General features: G+C 49.8%; 1 pseudogene; it reads right to left on the bottom strand.

The window, feature by feature from the left end:
- Positions 1 to 8615: 8615 nt before the first annotated feature.
- LOC127046300 (perilipin-3-like) lies at positions 8616 to 14332 on the bottom strand (annotated as a pseudogene).
- Between the last annotated feature and the right edge of the window lie 1885 nt (positions 14333 to 16217).

Raw genomic sequence — 16217 nt, 5'->3', positions numbered from 1 at the left:
TTTGCTCTTTTTGAGCATTCTTTAGGTTTTCTTTAGCAAGGGCTAAAGAGTGTCGGAGGGTGTTTTGTAGGTTGCTTACAAAGTCCAAAATGTTAGTTCCTGGAGAAGGTGTAAACCCTCCCATTGCTGCTTCACCAACTGTAATGGCCCTTTAACCTCGTGGCCATACACAAGCTCAAATGGTGAAAACCCTAAACTGGGATGTGGTATAGCCCTGTAAGCAAAGAGCAACTACTGCAACACTAGGTCCCAGTCACTAGACTGTTCATTCATGAATTTACGGATCATGGCCCCCAAAGTTCCATTAAACCTTTCCACCAGGCCATTGGTTTGATGGTGGTATGGGGTGGCAATTAAGTGATTCACCCCATGACTCTCCCACAGTTTTTTCATGGTCCTGGCCAGGAAGTTAGTCTCTGAATCTGTAAGGATGTCGGAGGGCCAACCTACCCTGGCAAAAATGTCTGTTAGGGCCTGGCACACAGTTTTAGCCCTAGTGTTGCCTAGAGCTACTGCTTCCGGCCATCAGGTAGCAAAGTCCACGAAAGTCAGTACGTACTGCTTTCCTCTGGGGGTCTTTTCTGGGAGATGACCCAGAATATTCACAGCTACTCGCTGAAATGGGACCTCGATTATGGGGAGTGGCTGGAGAGGGGCCTTGACCTGGTCTTGGGGCTTTCCCACTCTTTGGCACACCTCACAAGACCGGACATACTCGGCAACATCCTTGCCCATCCCCTCCCAGTGGAAGGACTTCCCCAACCTGTCTTTGGTTCTGTTCACCCCAGCATGGCCACTGGGATGATCATGGGCTAAGCTTAAGAGCTTCTCCCGGTACTTAGTTGGAACCACCAACTGTTTTTGTGGATGCCAGTCTTCCCGGTGTCCACCAGAAAGAGTCTCCTTATATAAAAGCCCTTGTTCTATAACAAACCGGGATTGGTTAGAAGAGTTGAGAGGTGGTGGGGTGCTCCGTGCCGCTGCCCAAGCTTTCTGAAGGCTGTCATCTGCTTTCTGTTCAGTCTGGAACTGTTTCCTGGAGGCTGGAGACACCAGTTCTTCCTTAGACTGTGGACTTGGGCTTGGGCTTGGTCCTTCAGGAAGCGATGTAGGTGATGGGGTTGTTTTCGTGGCTGGTGAACCGCTCTCCGCTGGTGCACCAGGTGGTATTTCAGGCTCTGGTTGCGCCTCTTGGGTATGGTTGTCTGCTGCTTCTGCCAGTTCAGGCTCGCTGGTGCTCTCTGGCGTTGGGGTTGAAGATGTGTTTGCAAGCGCTGGCGTCAGTGCTGGCAATGGTTCTGGTGCTGGTTGCATTTCCAGGTCCGGGTCTGGGACTGGAAGTACTGTAGCTGTTGCAGTCGTAGGCAGGGGATCCGGGTCCACTACCTCTGTCTGGGTCTCTGGTAACACAGACAGGGCCCCTGTGGACGGCTCAGGAACAGGGATGGGTCTGGAAGCTTGCCTGGCTTGGCTGCGGGTAACCATTCCCACCCTCTTGGCCCACTTTACCTGGTTGGCCAAGTCTTCCCCCAGTAGCACGAGGATGTGATAATTGTTATAGACTGCAAAAGTCCACATTCCTGACCAGCCTTTGTACTGGACAGGCAGTTTAGCTGTAGGCAAGTTTACAGCTTGTGCCAAGAAGGGGTAAATTGTCACTTGGGCCTTTGGGTTGATGAATTTGGGGTCCACTAAGGATTGGTGGATAGCTGACACTTGTGCCCCCGTGTCTCTCCACGCGATAACCTTCTTTCCGGCCACTCTCAAAATTTCCCTTCGCTCTGAGGGTATTTGAGAGGCATCTGGGCCTGGGGATCTTTGGAGTGATGGAGATATAATGAACTGACTCGGTTGGGGTTCTTGGGGCAGTTGGCCTTTATATGTCCCAGTTCATTACACTTGAAGCATCGCCCAGCTGACTGGTCACTGGGCCGAGGTGGGTTACTGGAGATTGGTGAGGTGAGAGAATAGGGCGTCGGTGGCTTTCCTTGGGTTGTAGGTGGGGTCTTGGGTTGCCCTCGGGTATAGGGTTTATTGTCGGTGTGACCCCTGTGATATTCGCTCCCCTTGATAGTAGCTTTTTTCTTTTCTGCCACTTCCACCCACCTGGCTCCAATCTCCCCCGCCTCAGTTACAGTTTTGGGCTTCCCATCTAGGATGTACCTTTCTATTTCCTCCGGAACACCCTCTAAGAACTGCTCCAATTGTATTAGGAGGTGCATGTCGTCCAGAGATTTAACATTGGCTCCTGATATCCAGGCATTATAATTCTTTCCAATGTGGTAGGCGTGTCGGGTGAATGACACATCTGGTTTCCACCTTAGGGCTCTGAACCTCTGACGGGCATGCTCAGGTGTAGCCCCATTCTGATTCTGGCCTTGGCTTGAAAAAGTTTATAATCGTTCATGTTCTCCTTAGGCATTTCAGCCACCACCTCTGCTAGGGGTCCACTGAGCAGTGGCCTCAGCTCGTGTACTGGTCTTCAGAGATGCTGTACCCAAGGCAGGTCCTTTCAAAATTTTCTAGGAAGGCCTCAGTGTCATCACCTGCCTTGTAGGTAGGAAATTTCTTGGGATGTGGAACAATAACTGGAGAAGGGTTGTTAGGGTTGGCTGAAGCATGCTGCCTAGCCTGCGCTAATTCCAGTTCATGCTTTCTCTCTCTGTCTTTTATCTCCAGCTCTCTCCTGTGGACAGCCTCTTTTCCTCTTTCTCTCAGCTCCATTTCTTTTTCTCTCAGTTCATCTCTTTTTGTTTTAGTTCTAGTTCTTTTTGTTTCTTTTCCATGTCTCACCTGTGGTCTGCATCTTTGACTTGTGCATCTGCCTCCAGTCTTGCTCGTTCCTGTTTCAGGGTGTCCTTGGTAGTCATAGTTTCTGCTTTCTTGTGTTGGGGTGCCCTCTAGTGTTTACTGCCTGAAATGCTGCTTCTCTGTTGCCTTCTTAGGGTTGCTTAGCAACAGAGTCTTTTTTTTTTAAACTCCTTCTACCTAGCTATTCCTGACAGAGTTAGAAAGAAAAAAAAAACATTCATTTGCAAATGTGTTGTTGGTGTTCGCTGACTCACAACTGGAGTCCCTTTGTTTAACAAAAATCCTTGTTAAACCCTAATACCTTTGCCTTCAGAGTACTCAGAAGGGAGAGACCAAAAAAACTTGCAGACTTTTGCTTTTAAAAACAATCCCCTCTAGCCTGCTTTACACACAGCTAGCAGGGAAAGAGAAAGAAAAAATCCTACTGGCTTTTGCTTCTAAACCCAAACCTCTCAGTCTGCCTGCAGATAGCTAGCAGGGAGAGAAATAAAAACCTCACTGGCTTTTGGATTCTGTCTTATCTATCTATCTATCTATCCCACCACTGCCACCATGTCATGGTATAATTCCCCACTCTGAACCTTAGCGTCCAAAAGATGGGGTACCAGCATGAATTCCTCTAAGCTCAATTACCAGCTTAGAACCTGTAGCACTGCCACCAACCAGGAATTCCAGTGCCTGGTACACTCTGGTCCCCCCAAAACCTTGCCCAGGGACCCCCAAGACCCAGACCCTCTGAATCTTAACACAAGGAAAGTAAACCCTTTCCCTCACCGTTGCCTCTCCCAGGCTTCCCCTCCCTGGGTTACCCTGAAAGATCACTGTGATTCAAACTCCTTGAATCTTAAAACAAAGAGGGAAATTCACGTTCCCCCCTCCTTCTCTCTCCCCCTCCCAGATTCTCCCTGAGAGAGAAAGTAATCCTAACACAGAGAGAAATTAGCCTCTCTCTCCCCATTCCCTCCTTTCTCCCCACCAATTCCCTGGTGAGTCCAGACCCAGTCCCATAGGGTCTCACCAGAATAAAAAAACAATCAGGTTCTTAAACAAGAAAAGCTTTTAATTAAAGAAAGAAAAAACAGTAAAAATTATCTTTGTAAATTTAAGATGGAATAGGTACAGGGTCTTTCAGCTATAGACACTGGGAACACCCTCCCAGCCTAAGTATACAAATACAAATTAAAATCTTTTCAGCAAACTACCAATTTGAAATCCTTTCAGCCAAATGTACATTTGCAAATAAAGAAAACAACCATAAGCCTAACTCACCTTATCTATCTAGTGCTCACTATTCAACAGCCTGTATCGGAGAGATTGGAGAGAAACCTGGTTGCACGTCTGATCCCTCTGAGTCCCCAGAGAGAACAACAACCAAACACTAACAGCACACACACAAACTTCCCTCCCTCAAGATTTGAAAGTATCCTGTCCCCTGATTGGTCCTCTGGTCAGGTGACAGCCAGGCTCACTGTTCTTGTTAATCCTTTACAGGCAAAAGAGATATGAAGCTCTTCTGTTCTATTAACTCTTACTTATCTGTTTATGACACCAGCCCTGAAAATACCTTCTCAGAGCCACAGGGCAGGGAAGTGAGTCAGCCAAGGTTGCCCAGCTGGCAGCAGCAGTGCTGGGGTAGAGCCCAGGTCCCTTGAGTCCCAGTCCCTGGCTCTGGCCAGTGGGTGACACTTCCTCGGGGCTCCCATCGCCTTGGGTTGTTTACAGGAACCAGCGGGGTGGCAGCAGCAGCCCAGCTGTGAGCACACAGGAAAGATTGGGTCTGGGAAGTTCCATAGACACCCACCCCTCAACCCCACCTCCTTATGGCGTCTCATTCTTGCCAAGCCTGGGCCTGTGCCAGCAAATGGCTCCCCCAAGCATGCCTGGCTGCCCCAGCGGGCCATGGGTGACCAGAGGGTGCGGCTCCTCCCAGCCTCATGGGGTAAGCTCCAAACAGCACTGTGCCAAGGCCCCTGGTTGGGTAAATCAGTGTGGCTCCAATGGCGCTGAGCCCCTTTACAGCAGCTGTGAGTTTGACCCGCCTTGTGATGGCAGGGCTGGGGCACTGTGCAGTGGCAGGACTAACTGCAGGGTTTTGTGTCACTGCCCAGGCAGGTCTAGGCCCAGCGGTTTCCAGCAGCCTTGTGGGGGCTCGGTTAACCTGTGGATTGCTGCTCATGCCCTTGCTTGAAACCTCACCCACCCCGAAGCAGCCGGCCAGGGAGTGTGTGTGTGACACTCACTGGGCTGCTTGGTGCACACAGGTTACTTGAGGCTCATCCCTGGGGGTGAGGTGCTCAGCCCCTCCCTGGGCTGCTGGCCACACTGTGAATGGGCCCCAGGGTTTCCCCACTCAGGACACTTCCACTTGGTCTCTGCACAGCTCGCCACTAATTATGGGATCAGCTGGATGCAAACTTCCCTGACCACTTTGCTAGCAGGATCCCTGTGTTCTGGGAGTGAGCCGGTGCTGCCTCACTGCAATGCTCCCTCCCTACCCCAGCTCTGGCACTAGGGCCTCAGACAGGGCATAATTTGTAATGAAAGATGTGCTGGAGCTCTGGCATTTTTTGTACATTCATAATGGATGTTGCAAACCCAGAGGTGCTGGGGCTCTGAACGGCCAGGCCCAGAGGTGCGATAGCTCAGCCCTGGCATGAATTAAGCCCTGTACTCAGCTCATCATTTGCTCAGCACAGCCCACAGGCCTCACCCTCTTTAAAAAAAAAAAAAACAGACACGAGCCCTGCCCCACAGCACTCTCAGGCCAGAGGTGAGGCCCAAACAGACAGTGCCTCAGTGGTCCTGGGTGTGGTCAGTCACAGGTACCTCCTCTGGACACAAGCTTCTACATTGCCTAGCCCCAAGCACAAGAGGCCCAATCTTGCTCACAGGTTGGAGGTGCTGCCAGGAAGCAAACACCAGGCCATAAAAGTGACTGGTCTTAAAGTTTGCCAGAAATGGAGGGAAGGGGCCTTTGAGAGGCTGAGCTTTTTGCTGGGGGGGGTCCCCCATTTCTATTCCAGGGCAGAAGGGGCTGGGAATGGGCACTAAGGAAGGAGCCATTGTGGTGGACATACTTAGATCTACCCTGCTTTGGAGCAAGCACCCGCTTTCCTCTGTCCGCACGCCGCATGGCATGGTCTGGCTTTGCTGTGGGAGAGGGCCTCTGGGCCGGCCTTGTCACTACAACGTGCAACAGCAGAGAGTTGCCTCCTTGGCAAAGCTGCCCACTGGGCCCGTAGAGCCCCCAAGGTTATAGTGTCAGAATGTTCTTCCCTCAGTGCTTTCCCTGCTAACAACCAATGCGCTAGAGCTGTGTTCCAGGTACTAGTTCTTCATGCAGGGCCACTGCAGATGCTGCCCCCTACCCCCAAGCAGAAAGGAGACAGGTGGTTTGAAGGCACAGATGCCTCACCCCATTTGGCAGGGCTACCTTGGGAAACCAACATTACTCACCTGCAGTCACCTCTTAGTGAAGCCAGGGACCCATGTATTTGAATCCTTAACCCAGTGTGCCCCTTGGCATGTGCTGTAATTTCAGCTTTCCTTTTATTGGCCCAACTTCTGTTAGAGGCAGGCATTTTAGCTCTTCAGGACTAGGGAAAAGTACTCAGTGACAGTTCATGTCTTTCCCACACCTGAAACCAAGCTTTGGAGCTGTAGTGAGCGTGTGTTCTCTCCTTCTCTACCCCCTAGCAGTTGGTGCAATAAGAGATGTTACCTTTCCCACCTTGGCTCTCTACACCCCTGGGAGTGATATTGCTACAGCCACACTGCAAACTTGAATTACCTTGGCAGCCTAGACCCTGACTTGTCTCTGACTCTGCTCCAACTGCAGGGGTAGGAAAGTGATCAGCAAGCTTGTGAGAGGCCTGCATGTACAGATACAGGATCAATAACCCAACTCCTGAGTGGTCAACTGCAACCCCATCTCCTGACAGCATAAGGTCTCAGCCAGACCCAGTTAAGGGCAGGAGTTTGCCAGTGATGGACACTTTGCACTGAAGTATTGACAGCTGATGGATCAGAGGGTAGCATGGCATAAGTCTTGCTAGGCTGAAAGCAGCTGGAGGGCTGGGCCCTTCTCCCCAGGGAATGGCCCCAGAAGCTGTAACAAGAGTTTGTTGGAAGACACTTCATGCATCAGGCCCTGCTCAGACAGGCCACCTGTGTCCTCTCAGTCAAGCTGCAGCAGAATCTTTCTCCCTCTAACAGCACCTTCAGCAATCAAGCCTTAAATATATGCAAGATGGCCCTACAGACAGCAACCTAGCCTCCACTCCTGGCTTAGCACCAGGAACTCCAGCCCCACTTTCCCCACCACACCTACCTCCAGCTTCTGTGGTTCTCAGGGCCCTTCCCAGCAGTTTGATGAGCTGTGCCTTTAAGAGATGCCATCAGCTTGTGTAGGAAGTGTATCCCAAGATAGGAGTGCTTGCAGTGTAGAGTTTTAGTTCAGCTGAATGATTCCTGTAACATCCCACCTATGGACAAGCTTCATCATTGCAATTCAGCCTCTAATGCCATACTGCCTCTTAATTGCCCCAGGGCAGGGCCCAGATGCAGGTTTGAATGTTCAGACCAGGTTGTATTTGACTTGGCGTGCTCTGGCTAAGTCAGATCCTCCCTTTCTAAGAGGCAAAAGGGCACTAGCCGTGGAAGTTGGGGGGAGATGGGTGGCAAGAATCTCTTCCCTCCAGACAGGGAAAGAAGGCTATCGTGACCATCTGCTTCTCTCAGATTGCTTGGGGAGTAGGAGTTCTCCTATCAGTGCTGCAGCAGAAATGAAGTCTGCAAGCAGATGAGAAGAGAGTTGGGTTTGAAAGAGCCTGGTGTTTCCGCCTCCATCTCTGCTAGGAGCATGCCCTGCTGAGCACCCAGCTAGGGGAGAAGTCATAACCCCCTTACTCCAGAACTTGACACTTGATGTTCCACTTCCTGCTTCTGTCAATCAATACTTCTCCAGCAGGAGAGACCTGCCTGCTGCTCACTCAGTTTTATTCATAACCAAACCATGAGTCCAGGACCCTTATCCGAATGCAGTTCGAATCTTTATTTTGGTAGAGCTGATAGTTTTACATTTCATTCTACTCATAAGTCAGTCACAGGGAAGGGTGGGGTCTTTCTAGGGGAGCAGTAGGAGACCAGCCTCTGTACCCCAACAGTGCAATGCTAGTAAAGAGGACAAAGCAAGCAACCAACACAATAAGGGCAGGTGCTGTGGAGCAGGAGATGCTACATGCAAAACAGGCAGTTACTATGCACTGTCATGCACTTCCATGCTTAGGGCTGTACTCCAAAGGGAAGGGGAGTTTGGGGAAAACCCATGTGAAGGTCTGCAATATCCTGTCCTGTCAGCTGTTTTCACAACAGGGGCAGGAAGAAGACCAGGCCCCACCCTCACTCCTTTTATACCTCTAAGGGACAGGCTCTCAGACAGACCAGAGGAAGCCCTGCCAGGACTTTGAAAGATCAGAGACAAGAGTCTCCCAAATAGAGGGATTGGAGGTCTGTTCCCATTCTCTTGGAGGAGACATTAAAGGCCATAAAGCTTAGGGCCTGCATCAAAGAGTGGTATTCCCACTCAGAGCATCAGAGGTGCTCTAGCAAGTAGGGACTTGAACACAAGAGAGAGACAGCCTTACATACATTGCTGGGAGTCATTATGTGCATACAACTGGACATACAGTATCAGTGTGCAAAGTAACAAAGACTCAGAATCCAAAGCCAACTATGGCTGGGCTATTCTGGCTGTGAACATTAAGCACCAGTTGAGCAGTAGATCTAATGCAATACATTTCACACTATATAGCTTCCACCACTTCAGGCCTCTGCCTTCTCAGCCTCTGCCGGTACTTCTGCTTTCTCAGTAGAGTCTCCAGCAGGAGCAAAGGGTCCCACAATCCAAGTGAGGGGAGCGTTCTGCACCACATACTCCAGCAGCTCATCCAGGGACTCCTGGGCTTTGGTCACCTGCTCCTGGGTCAGGATACCCTCAGACAGCTCCTTGGAGAAGGAAATCTGGAGCTCTCCCATGTTCTCATAGGCTTGCTGGACCTTCTCTTGGAGAGCAGCAGGGAGACCTTGGACAGGAGGCTATGGCAGGTGGCCTGCACCTGCAGGATGAGGTTATGGGAAGTAGCTAGAGCCTGGGACACCATCTCCTAGCGAGAGAGAAAGAGAGAGAGAGAGAGAGAGAGATTAGGTGTGTGTGAAGCTCACTCCTGTCATGACATGCTGTGGACACAAGGTGCAGTGCAACACTGCAAGAGAACAAGGATACCTCTGGCTGCAGTGAACCATTGTCCTCATTGAATCCTGGCTGGCCCTTGTGCCACTCCAGCCACATCTGCTGCAGCTTCTCCTGCCCATCATGAGCCTTCTGATCCACAGCCTGCTTGGCACGTTCCATCTAGGAGAGGGAACGTACAATTCCACAGCAACACGTCATACTTACATAGTTAGTAGCAGTGGGGGGGGGGGGGGGGGGGGGGGGGGAGGGAGGAACTGCTTGTGCACAGGACTCAATTCACCACCTACCATTACAGTGGGGCTGCTCGTGCCAGGCAGGCACCATTGGTATATAGGCCTGTTATTCTGGGATAGAATTTTGGGTTTGGCTTTGATACTCTTGTTCTATACTAATGTGTGAACAAAGGACAAAGACACCGTGTTGCTTTTGCCTGGCCAGATGTTAGTATAATGGGAACAAAAACAGTTCAAGTGTTACTGGGTATGGTGGGAGTGTAATAGGAGCATACACTGAAAGGCTGCCTGGTTCCTAGTTTAAGCCAAGGTCAAGCAGTTAGGTGGGACAAAGGGGAAGGGAGAAAAATGAGGTGGAGGCATATAAAAAACCCTGAAAGCCAAAGAAAAGCCTGGACTTGGCCAGAGCACAGCCTCACTCCTTACCCATGGGATACAAGGGAGGTGGGACGAAGACTCTAGACTTATGATCCTCCAAAACAGAGCACGACCATGATGTGCAAGAGGTGGGACTAGGGGTGTCCTTCTAAGCAGGCCCAAATAGACCTGTAGTGGAGGGAATGGGGACAAAAAAGGGTTCTGCAGCATCAAAGCTGGGAAGGGAACATGGGGTAAGGCTCTGGTATCAGAGCTGAGAACAGGACACTGGAGAACAGACACTGCCAGCGTGTAGAGCTATAAATATGTTTGCTTGGAACTAATCCCAAACATCGCATTGCCTGCACTTTGGCTTTCTGTCTGCGTGACAAGAACCAGAGGAGGGAGTGAAGGAAAAGCCTTCTCAGACACACAGCAAGCTATGTAGTTAGCAAGACAGAGGGCTTTAAACCCCTCCCTCCTAGGAACATTACCCAAAACAGACCTACCAGGTCAATGGTTTGCTGGAGCTGGGAGAGGGCCTCCAGGGTGCGCTGTCTGGCTTGTCTCATCTTGCTCAGGGCGTGCTGGTAGGCCTGCTGGCGCAGCGTGCTCGAAAGGGAACCCAGACGCACGTAGTAACTCTGCTGCTCTGCAAGAGCCTCTCCGGACTCCTCCAGGGATACTGCAAGTTTAGCTGGAAAGGAACAAGAGAACCAGGATCTAGTCAGCAGTGTGCTGACATGCACAGGATGCTTTCAGCCCTGATGCCAACAAGTCACTCGTGTTATTTTAGTTTGGACTGTACTAGAGCAGAGAGCTGGAGAAAGGGAGCCAGCACAATATTAGCTCTGCCTTCAGACTTTATTGGAGTTCAAACATCTGCCATAGGGGAAGTTACCTTCAGTTAACTAGAACTTCTACAATTGATGAAGTCAGTCCACAGTCTAGAAGAGTTCCCAATTCGGGTTTACGCTGAGTTCTTGTGTAGCACTGTCTCCTGTGAACACAGTGACCTGGCCTGCATTGCCTCTCAACTGAACAGCTGTACTGTCTATGAGCAAGAGGCAAGCCTCACCAAGCTACAAAATGCAACCCATGCATAACTTTAGCACCAGCCTACCACAAGCAGAAGTCTTGTCCACTCCACTCACTACAGTGCCAACAAGCAGGAGATCTCACAAGCACCACATGAGCTGATCTGGGATACCTAAGACTCCAGAATGGGGGTCACAGTTGACCACTCTGCTCCCTGGCTTTATGGAACCACCTACAGCAAGTTTAAAGTTGCTCCTGCACAAACTCAAGGCTGGCCCTAGGCAGAATCTGAAAGCCACCACTTGGGTTTTGAGCAGATGATGCACCTACAGCCTTACTTTTAACAGAGACAGCCATGCTTAGCGTTAGTATTACAAATCTACATCAGAGGGACCACAAAAGTAACCCCATGTGACAAGCATAAGTTATGTTATTTAATACATTGAACTCCTGTATCACAGCAATGGGTACAGTATGAGCCCCACCATTGATCTGTGGGATGGGGAGATGAAGCTTCTTGTTATCCTAGTTATCCCTACACAGGTTTTTGGTGTGGTCCTAAGGGTATCAGAGCCAGAGGTCACATTTCTTTCGGTTTATGAAGAACGTAGGAGCATTCTAACCAAGTTCCTCATCTGTCATTGGGAGGTAGTGATCCGCCAGCGACTCAGATGTGTCAGGTAACAAGTCAACACTGCTCATGATCATCTGTCCCATGCTGGAGCCCAACACTGTGCTCATGCTGCTGGTCACTGCTGATTTGGTCACCTCCATGCTCTCCTGGACAGCTCCCTTGGTCACACCCACCATGCTGGTCACTGGATCCTTCACTCCAGTGTCCATGCTGCAGACAACATCCTTGGCACCTGTCAGTGTTGATGATACTAGCTCTTTGGCATCAGAGGCCACCTGAAGGCAGGAGAAAGGTCAGTTTATGTCTGCTCAAAAAGCTATAGACACTTACACTTGGGCACCAAATTGGTGAGGAAAAAATCCCCCACCCCCACCCCCACCAATAACTCAAACAATGGCCAGCCTGAAACTCCACTTCTCAGCTCATTTCTGCCTCTGCCCGACAGAGCCTTCTGTTGGCTGATGCAATGCTCCTAGTGGAGTCTGCATGGAATGCCCCCTGGGAACAGCTTGCTTCTGCAATCCAGCAGCTGTGCTCTGTCAGAGCCTTCCTCAGCTAGGGCAGTACCAGGTCTCAAACCCCTGCACATCCTAGCCCTTCCCCTCCACAGGGAGCCCTGAAACAAAGGCTCAAGTTACCTGGTCACCTGGCTGTTGGAGGACAGGCAGCTTCTCTTCCAGTTTGTCTAGGCTCTTGCAGGTATAGTCACTGGCTGTCAAGATTAACAGTTCTAGGATTAGTTACCAAAAACCTTTCCATTTCAGTAGGATGTGTACATCCAGGGGAGTTCCCAAGTTCATTATACCCTCTATGCACCTCCTTTTCCTCTTTAAGAGGGCAGAGGTGAACTAGTCAGGTTAGAGTAAGTTTGTGTTGGAGCCAGACAAGACCTCAGGAAGTAGTCCTTGCTCCTATTTGTGAGCAAATCACTAGGCCACGCTGCCCATGTGAAGAGTGATTTACCTCTACTGGGAAAGGCCCTCAGGTGGGAGAAAGACCCTTTGGGAAAAGAACCTCTCCAGACAGTTCATTCCAGCACCTCGCTGAGCAGTGCTAGCTTGGCAGCTAGCACTGCTCCAGGACATGGGGCTGTTTGCACCCCAGTGGGGTTATGCTGCTGGCCAGGGGTGGATTGTTGGAGAAAGCCTTTTTGGCTGGCAATGCTCAGCCTTACAGCACAGGAAGCTTTGTGGGAGTTACATTGTGTGGCTCACCAGCGGGCTGGAGTGGAATAAGACAAAAGGCATCTGGTACACTACCTGGAGATAGAGTTGGGATTGTGAGAATGGGGTAAGCTGACTGAGGCAGGCGTAGGGAGTTGTGTAGGAGGCTCCAGCCAAGCAGTGCTTGACACTAAGCTTTTCTGGACACTTCTCTGGTGGCTGCTACCAGAGGTTATAGCAGGGGTGCTGGAACAGTGTTTATAGTGCAGGTGCTGAGAGCCATTGAACTGTAAACCCTGCATATGATGGAAACCACTTTAAGCCAGGGGATGTGACAGCACCCCCTGCACTTATGGGGCCTGGTAGAGTTGTTTCTGCACCATTAATTAAAGGAGCTGCAGATGTGTGGTTTGTTTCTTATAGATTGTGACCAGCACTGAGTGGGAAGGCTGCATGGTAGGTTGATGATGGGAGCTCTTCAGGGCACAGACACTGAGCCGGGACAGCAGGATTTTAAACTAAAGCCAGTAGCATGGACAGAGTTACACCTCAGTGAGAACATGCTGAGCATAAGGGGTATAGGAGACAGTTCCACTGCTGCCTCTGGGCTGTGCCTTAAGGAGGAGCCAATAGCAGTATCACAAGGTTGTGTACAAAGCTGGTTACAAGCCCAAGACATGTAACTGCTTTGGCCTGGTGGTGTCAGACTGTGCTACCGCCAGCAATCAGGAAGCTTCATTCACAGTTCTTTGTATTTGGCATATAAAACAGCAGACCCCATGTAACTGAGTAGTGCCGACTTTCCTCACTGACCATGGTTCAGAGGGGTGTTTGGTATTTGTGCTAGGTTGATGGGTGCTGCAGAATACCCAAGATGGATTTAGTAGGGATACCCAGTGAAGCAGGGAGCCCTTCTCCCAGGATGAAGGAGTGTTATGCACCTACACAAGAGAAGGCGGCCCCATTTCTCATTCTGGACAGGATAGTTCAGTCTTGGGACTCACCTGGCAATTCACTCCCCATCTCCTGAATATAGGAGCATCATTCCCTCCTTCACTCACCCAGAGGCTCCTGCTGGTCCAGGATGGGCGGGGCCCCACTGACTGTAGCAGAGGTGATGGTCCTCACTCCAGTCTCTGCCACATCACAGATGGATCTGATGACAGGGTGGGTCTCTTTGATGGATGTGTAAGTGGTGGAAACCATGTCATAAGCAGCACTGACCAAGGGCAGGCTGGCCACTCTGTTCACCAAGTTCTAACAGGAGAATGAAAGGGAGAGTCATGACCACCATTGCTTGCTGGTTAGTGTGGAGGACTATGGGTAGGTCAGCTCCATTTCCTCTCCATCACCCCCTTCAGATGTGAAGGGCTGTAGCCTCCTGGGAAATGGAGACCAGACACAGCACCGCCAGAGCATTAAGTCTCTCAGCCACTGCTTGGAGAGCCCTTTAATGGTGTAGCGACTTCCTAGGATGGGGCAGGCCTCAGTGCAACCGGGCTCAGTCATGTTGAAGGGCAGCACTGTGTTCCCATCCCAGACACACCGATGGTTAGCCACTACTGTGGGTCACATCCGCTATCTGGATTTACCAGCCAAGTTGGAACCTGGACTTCTCAGGAGGGCTGATAATGCTTCTTGTTTGCTACATAAGTGGTGGCGAACCAGTCATATGCTGGTGCTAGAACCACTACAGCAGTCACTATAGGATTACAACTGGCTAGAAGTCAGAGCAGCTAGAACCATGCTCTCCCTGGCCAGATTTCCAGCACACACTCACCTGTTGCTCCTGCTCTCCACTCTTTGAGGGAGCATCCTTAACATCATTCTCATTAGAAGACATGGTGAAGCCGAATGCTGCAGGGGAGAGAATGTCAGAGGTTAGCCTACCGATAAGAGAGGCAAGTAGTGCCCAAATTAACAGCTTAAATGCAGACAGTGCTTCTGATCATCACTTAGAAGTGCCTTGGGCACTCTAGGAGACAGTCATCCTGGAAGAGCTATTGAAGAGATCTTACCAGTTATCTTTTCAGACACTCTAGTTTACACCAAAAGACTAAAGCCAGTCAACCAATGCAGCAGCTCAGTCATGCCACTCTCCTGCTATAGCGGGTTGGTGGCACAGGCAAGTCTATGAAGGCTGTGTAGGTTATAGTGACAACAGCACTGTCACTCACTAGCAGTTGCTGGATTGAATTTCTGCAGCACACAACCAGCAAGAAGCCCACAGTTCCTTCCCCTGGTTCTCCCAGCAGGTGCTAATAAACTCCAGCATCATTAAAAAGGTTGAAACAAGATTATACAGCCAACCAAGCTCACCTACCAGCCATCAGGCAGCTAGGAGAGCAAGAGATAGGATTTCATTCTTACACTGCATACAGAAATATGGTCAAAATGGGGACCAAAAGCAGTTTGCCTTGTTTATAGCATTTCACCTCATGTGGGGTTCACAAGGAAAGACAGGTTTGGAGTTGGAAGACAAGCCTGAAGGGAGGAGTTATCCCAAGTACATTGAGATACCAGCTACTAAGCTTGAAAACAAGCCTAATGGAAGGTAAACATCCACCTGTAGACAGCAACACTGTGACCATCACCACAGGACCATTTCTAAGAGGTTAAGGACTCCCATCCTCAGTGTGAGAACTCTCCTAGCTAGAGGCACCAGAGTTAGTGACCAGAAATTAGAGAGTATGACCACTTGAGGTAAAGATTTAAAGCCCCATCAAAATTTCACCTGAAGCAGCAAATTTGTTTTTTCTATGATCATATTCCACCTGTTTCTCATTAGCCCTGCCTTACTAAGCTCATTGATTAACACTGGTTAATGACTCAGTGTCTCAAGGCAGGTAGTTCTTATCTGCAGGTGATCAATCAAAATCTCACAAAGCCATAAACCTTGAATACACAAAAACAAAATCAACCCCCACTCCACACACACACACTCTTGAGTTTCACCCAGGAAGGGTGACTAGGCAGTATTAGGACTAGCCTGACACTCTGGATTGAAAAGTCTCATGACTCCCACTTCCTTCCTCTTCACTAATCCAAGTTTCACAGATCATAAAACAAACTCAAGAGCCTTCTTCTCTAAGGCCTGTACTAAAAAGACTAAAGTTGGTTTCTTAGTAGTGCAGATGCCATACACTGTAATAGGTTAAATCAAAACCACATATTTCATAGCTCAAAATAAATAAATAAATCACCAAACACTTCAGAACAAGCCAAATGACCCCTCTGCCCAACAGAGAGGTAAACAAAGCTATTTCAATAAAAACCACAGCCTACCTCAGAAAGGTTCTCCAGTCAGTTCTCAGAGCCTGCAATGGTACAGAACACAAGTCCTGCTCAGCTTTTATATACCTGTGCTGATGTCATCAGAGGGCAGGCCTAGACAGACAGCACCAGAAAGAAATCAGAACTCTCCACCCTGACCAATGAGTTACCTTGTAGGAAATGCCTTTTCCCCTTCAGTCATCTTAACAGAAACAACAGGCATTAGTGGAGCCCTGATTTTATAGATTCATAGGTTCCAAGGCAGAAGGGACCGTTGTGATCATCTAGTCTGATCTCCTGTGTAGCACAGGCCAGAGACCTGCCCCACAGTAATTCCCAGTGCAGAGCTTTTAGAAACACATCCCATCTTGATTTAAAAATGGTCTGTGATGGAGAATCCACCATGACCCTTTGGTTAAGTGTTCCAATGCTTAATTACCATCACTATTAAAAAT

The sequence above is a fragment of the Gopherus flavomarginatus genome, chromosome 3 (genome assembly GCF_025201925.1).
Source record: "Gopherus flavomarginatus isolate rGopFla2 chromosome 3, rGopFla2.mat.asm, whole genome shotgun sequence".
In the NCBI taxonomy this organism is placed as follows: Eukaryota; Metazoa; Chordata; order Testudines; family Testudinidae; genus Gopherus; species Gopherus flavomarginatus.
Note: the sequence above shows the minus strand (reverse complement) of the source record. Positions and strands in the feature narration are given on the sequence as shown.